Here is a 6,036-nt window from a genome sequence, read left to right as displayed (position 1 = left end):
GGGGAGGGGCAGAGAGAGAGGGAGACACAGAATCGAAAACAGGCTCCAGGCTCCGAGCCATCAGCCCAGAGCCCGACGCGGGGCTCGAACTCGCGGACCGCGAGATCGTGACCTGGCCGAAGTCGGACGCTCAACCGACTGCGCCACCCAGGCGCCCCTATTTTAAAACTGTATGACTCAGGGGGTTTTCGTACATTCACAGAAGTGGGCAATCGCAACCACCACCGAATTCCAGAATGTTTCGGCGCCCCAAAAGGAACCTTCAAGCCCACCAGCAATCGTTCCCCATTCCCTCCCGCTCCTCCCCCAGCCCCTGGCAACCGCCCAGCCACTTTCTGTCTCTGCGGATGTGCTTATTCTGGGCATTCCGCATAATGGAACCGTATGAGTGCGTGGCCTTCTGGAACTGACTTCTTTCACTTAACATCCTGTTTTCAAGGCTCATCCCTGCTGCGGCCTGTGACAGCAATTTTCCTCTCTTTTATTACCAAATCACGTTCCATTATACGGATAGAGCACACTTTCTCCGCTTGCAAGCCGGTAGATCTGTAGGTTGCTTCCACTTTTGGGGAAGTTATTGTATGCACACGGACTTCTGTTTCTCTTGGGTATAGACCTAGGGGTTGAGTTGCTGGGCCACACAGGAACTCTGTTTAGCAATTTGAGAACAGCCAAACTGTTTTCCGAAGTTGCTGCACCCTTTTACGTTACTGCCTTCTCCTTAGGCGGGGCCTGCAGGGGGTGAGCTCTCTAATTTCTCCACACCCTTGTCCAAACTTATCATTGTGTGTATTTTTTAAACAAAAAAAATTTTTTTAACATTTATTTATTTTTGAGACAGAGAGAGACAGAGCATGAACGGGGGAGGGGCAGAGAGAGAGGGAGACACAGAACCGGAAGCAGGCTCCAGGCTCTGAGCCATCAGCCCAGAGCCCGACGCGGGGCTCGAACTCACGGACCGTGAGATCGTGACCTGAGCGGAAGTCGGACGCTCAACCGACTGAGCCACCCAGGCGCCCCCATTGTGTGTATTTTTAATTGTGGCCCCCTTTGTGGTGTGAAGGGCCATCGTTGCTCCAATGTAAAAATTTCGATGTAAATTACTTATCATCACATACAATTGATCTCCTTTGAATGTGCCTGATGTCAATCATGTGGCTCAGAGGACCCCAACACACTTCCCAGTACCTGGGAGGACAAGGGTACCAGCCTGATGTGTGTCAATGAAAGGTACTTCCTGTGCGCCTGGGTGGCTCAGCCGGTTGGTTAAGCCTCTGACTTTGGCTCAGGTCATGATCTCACGGCTGGGGGATTCGAGGTGACCGCTCAGAGCCTGGAGCCTGCTTCGGATTCTGTATCTCCCTCTCTCTCTCTGCCCCTTCCCCACTCACAGTCTGTCTCTCCATCTCTTAAAAAGTAAATAAACATTTTTTTTTTAAAAAAAGGTACTTCCAAAGTTTTGATATTGTAAACAATACTTTTTTTTTTTGATAAAGAACAGCAACAGGGAAGGAGCAGAGGGAGGGCGGGAGAGAGAGAGAGAGAGAGAGAGAGAGAGAGAGAATCCCAAGCAGGCTCTGCACTCTCAGTGCAGAGACAGATGCTGGGCTTGAACCCACAAACCGTGAGATCATGACTTGAGCCGAAGTCAGACGCTTAACCGACTGAGCCACCCAGCGCCCCAGGAGAGAGAGAATCTTAAGCAGGCTCCACACTGGCATGGAGCCTGACGTAGTCTCACAACCTTGAGATCACGACCTGAGCCAAAATCAAGAGTTGGACACTCAGCTGACTGAGCCACGCAGGTGTCCCTGAAGTTCTTAACAAATTTTTAACAAGAGATCTTGCATTTTTATTTTTCACTGGAACCTGCCAACTATATAGCTGGTCCCACTTGGTTGCCTTCTGCCTCTTGCACAGGGTAATTCACTCTTTTTTTTTTTTTTAAATATTTATTTAAGTAATCTCTACACCCACATAGGGCTTGAACTCACGACCTGGAGATCAAGAGTTGCATGGTCTTCTGACTGAGGCAGGCAGATACCCCAAGATAATATACTCTTTGACCTCAGGGTCTGCTCTACTCTCTGTGCCCCCAGTGGTTGGCAAAGCCAAATGAATGAAGGCCCAAAATGTATGAATGAAATGAATGAATGGATGAAAGGGGAAGGAAGGAAGGAAGGAAGGAAGGAAGGAAGGAAGGAAGGAAAGAAGGAAAGGAAGGAGCAGGGTAGAGAGGGAGGGAGCGGAAGGGGACAGGGAGGGAAGAGAGAGGAAGGAAAGGAGGGAGAAGGGGGAGGGGAGGGAGGGAGAAATTGAGGGAGGAGGGGAGAGGGGGAGGGAAAGAGGAATGGAGGGAAGAGGAGGGAGGAAGGAAGGGAGGAAGGGGGAAGGAGGGGTTAAGGGGGAGGACTGAAGGGGGGAGGGGAGGGGGGAGGATTTGAAGGGGGACAGGGAGGGAGGAATTGAGGGAGGAGAAGGGAGGAGGGAGGGAGGAAGGGAGGGAGGGGGTTGGGGGGAAAGAGAGAGAGAGGGAGAGAGTGGAAAGAAAGGAATTAGTCTGTTGCACCTTGAAGAATAAAGTCAGGGGCATTTGCACTGCAAACAAAGTCGAAATGGTATTCCAAGCATGCTAAGGGAACAGGGTGGACAAAGGCACCCATGGGTGAAAATTCTCCAAGGGCAGCACCAGGAGGACCTGTGGTTTCAATGCCCTCAGCTGAATCCCCAGGATTTAGGGGTAGTGGGGGGATGGAGGCAATGCCTGCCCTCTGGAAGGAGCTGTCTCCCTGTCTGTGGGCAGAGAGAAAGTCCTGGAATCCAGAAGAGGATGTGCCAATTAGTGCCCTCACAGGGCCCTCTCCTGTCATTGGGGGGTAGGAGAAGTCAGTCCAGGAAGTTGAGGGGAGCCAATGGGACAGCTTGGCTCAGGGCCAGGCCTTCAAGGCTGGATGATTTTCATGACTCCAATCAAAATGCCTTTGCCACCACTGGGCCAGACCTCAGGGCCTCTGACTCAGGGGTCAGCACCTCCTGCCCGGCACCCCATGAGCAAAGAGTCTTCTCTGGGCCTCAAGCTCCACCTTGGCCCCCTTCCCCCGGAAACTGGTGGTCACCAGAGTCCCAGAACCAATAAGAAGTTCGAAAAGGCCCTGGCAGTGGGTGCCCAGCTGCTGGGCAGAGAGATAATGACCTCTGGGGGGTTGTGGGCATAGAGCTTGGTCCTGCCTGGCAAGGGAAAAGGACCAGAAGGCTACAAACCCTGGAGGAGTTTATATCGCCAGTCTGGGTCCCTCTACTCCTCCCCACCTCCTACCTCCCTCTCTCCTTCATTTCCACCCTCCTAGCCCCGGTAGCTTTCTTTCCAATGAGCTTGATAAATCCCGCTCATTCTTGTTTCAGGGCCTTTGCACCTGCTATTGCCTGCCTGCAACGCTTGTCCCCCAGCTCTAGCATGGCTGCTGTCATTAGGCAGGTCTCAGCTCAAACACCGCCTCCTCACCAAAGGAAACTGTAAGCGTCCTCCCCAGCTGGACGCATAACCAGCCCCTCTCCGCCTCGTGACCTTGTTTGACTTTCAGCTGGCTGGCCCAGAATCCTACCCCTATCATCTCCTAGCTTGGGCGACTTGCCAGACCTCTCTGAGCCTCCATTTCCTCCCCTATGAAGTGGGGATCCTTGCGTCACTGACATCCTCGTGCTGTTGGAAGGAGTAAATGAGAGGACACAGGGTCCGGCACATAGTAGGGACTCCGTAAAGAATGGCCATTATCGGGGCGCCTGGGTGGCTCAGTCGGTTAAGCGGCCGACTTCGGCCCAGGTCATGATCTCGCGGTCCGTGAGTTGGAGCCCCGCGTCGGGCTCTGTGCTGATGGCTCAGAGCCTGGAGCCTGTTTCAGATTCTGTGTCTCCCTCTCTCTGACCCTCCCCCGTTCATGCTTTGTCTCTGTCTCAAAAATAAATAAACGCTAAAAAAAAAAAAAAAAAAATTAAAAAAAGAATGGCCATTATGACCATCACTGACTGCCCCCCTCCAGCTCCCCTTGAGAGAAGGGACTGTGTCTGTTTGCCCAAGGCTGCAACCCCAGGGCCTGGAGCAGTGCTTGGTACATCAAAGGCGCTCCGGAAATAGGTACTGATGTAACTGATCTGTGTCTTTCTCTCCTGGTATTTTGCCCTCTTCCTACACTATCCTCCCAGTACAGGCAGGCGAGAGGCCTCCCCAGGCTGGAAGGCGAGGAAGGATGGAGGAAGTGCTGAGGACAGAGACATCAGTGGCCCTGCAGAGGGCAGCCGGAGTCCCAAGGGAGGACCTGCCAGGAGGATCCCAAGCCTCAGCGTGACCCCCGACTCAGCAGAGTTGTGCCCTCTGGTATAACCCGGAAGTGGAGAGAGAAGTCGGCCACAGAAGGGCCATTCAAAGCAAAAGGGACAACAATGTCACAGTGGTGAGCTGTATGGACAGATGACTGGGAAACACATGGGCCCACCCAAGCCTGAGCTCTATAGGAATTCATCTCCCACCCTAATTTAGACAAAACCCATTGAGGAAAAAGAAAGTTCTATTTGTTGCACCCTTGGGCGGTGGCCTGGCAACTGGACCTGGTGCCCAACTAGAACGTTACATTGTGTTGCCCACTGGCTGACCTCTCCGAGCCTCAGCTCGGAGTAAGGGTAAGGGTCATGGGTAAGGTGGAGGCAGTTTCACCCCTCTCCCAAGATGCCAGCACAGGTTTTAGTCGTGATAAAAAGCTCCCGAGGACTTTCTGTGCCTCTCACTGAATCCTTTCAACAACTCTAAGGACGACTATGATCTCCGCTTTACAGTTAAGGAAACGGAGGCACAAAGAGCTGAGTCACCTGCTCTGAGGTTGAGTAGTGGGTCTGACGGCAGCCCCCCTGGTCTAACCCCAGCCCCACCCTCTCCTCCACGCAGACAGAGCAGATATGCAGAGAGCGCCCCTGTCCCCGAAACCACAGATCTGGGCTGATAAAAGGGAGGGGAGGGGACGGGGTGCCACTGGACACAGCAGGGACCAGGCAGAGGTGTGGCTCAGCACAGCCTGGCCCAGGACCACCTTCCCAGGGCTGCAGATCCTTAATGAAAGGAAAAGCCCCGCCCCCAGCCCCCTTCAGCCATCCATACGGCTGGTGTCAGGAGGCCTGGGTCAAGTGCCAGTTCTGTCTCTGCTCTCAGGGTGACCTTGGCAAGGACCTCGCAGGACCTCTCTTTTGGCGGCCGGCCCCCAGTACAGATGAACCAGGGCTCAGTGAGCAGATCACTCTCCCAGCTGGGCTCTGTAGTGCCCCCTGGTGGACAAATGAGCGCATGCTTCTAGCAGCTCTGAGACCGGGACCCTTGGAACCGCTCCTCTTCGCCCTGAATGCATGGAGACACCCTCAAGTCTCATTTCCAGGCCCCAGGAGGAGGGGGAAGGTCTGGAGGAGATCTGGGTGGGCCAGGAGAATTCTCTGGTTTTGTCCTTCACTTGCTGTGTGGCTTTGTGCTCACCTGCCTCTCTCTAGGCCTGTTTCCCTGACTGTTAAGAAGGGAATCCTTTTAAAAAAAATTTTTTTTAATGTTTATTTATTTATGAGAGAGAGACAGAGTGGGAGTGGGAGAGGGACAGAGAGAGGGGGAGACACAGAATCCAAAACAGGCTCCAGGCTCCGAGCTGTCAGCACAGAGCCCAACACAGAGCAGGGCTTAAACCCACAAACCCTGAGATCAGGACCTGAGCTGAAGTCGGACGCTTAACCGACTGAGGCACCCAGGTGCCCCATCTAAGAAGGGAATCCTAGGGGCACCTGGGTGACACAGTCTGTTAGGCATCTGACTCTCGGTTTGGGCTCAGGTCATGCTCTCACGGTTTCTGGAGTCCGAGCCCCGCATCACACTCCGCGCTGACAGGGCAGAGCCTGCTTGGGATTCTCTGTCTCCCTCTCTCTCTCTCTCTCTCTCTCTGCCCCTCCGCTTCTTGTGCTGTCTCTCTCTCTCAAAATGAATAAATAAACTTAAAAAAAAAAGACAGGAAT

The sequence above is a fragment of the Prionailurus bengalensis genome, chromosome C1, assembly GCF_016509475.1.
Source record: "Prionailurus bengalensis isolate Pbe53 chromosome C1, Fcat_Pben_1.1_paternal_pri, whole genome shotgun sequence".
NCBI lineage: Eukaryota > Metazoa > Chordata > Mammalia > Carnivora > Felidae > Prionailurus > Prionailurus bengalensis.
The sequence above is the reverse complement of the archived record's forward strand: the minus strand, read 5'-3'. Positions refer to the sequence as shown.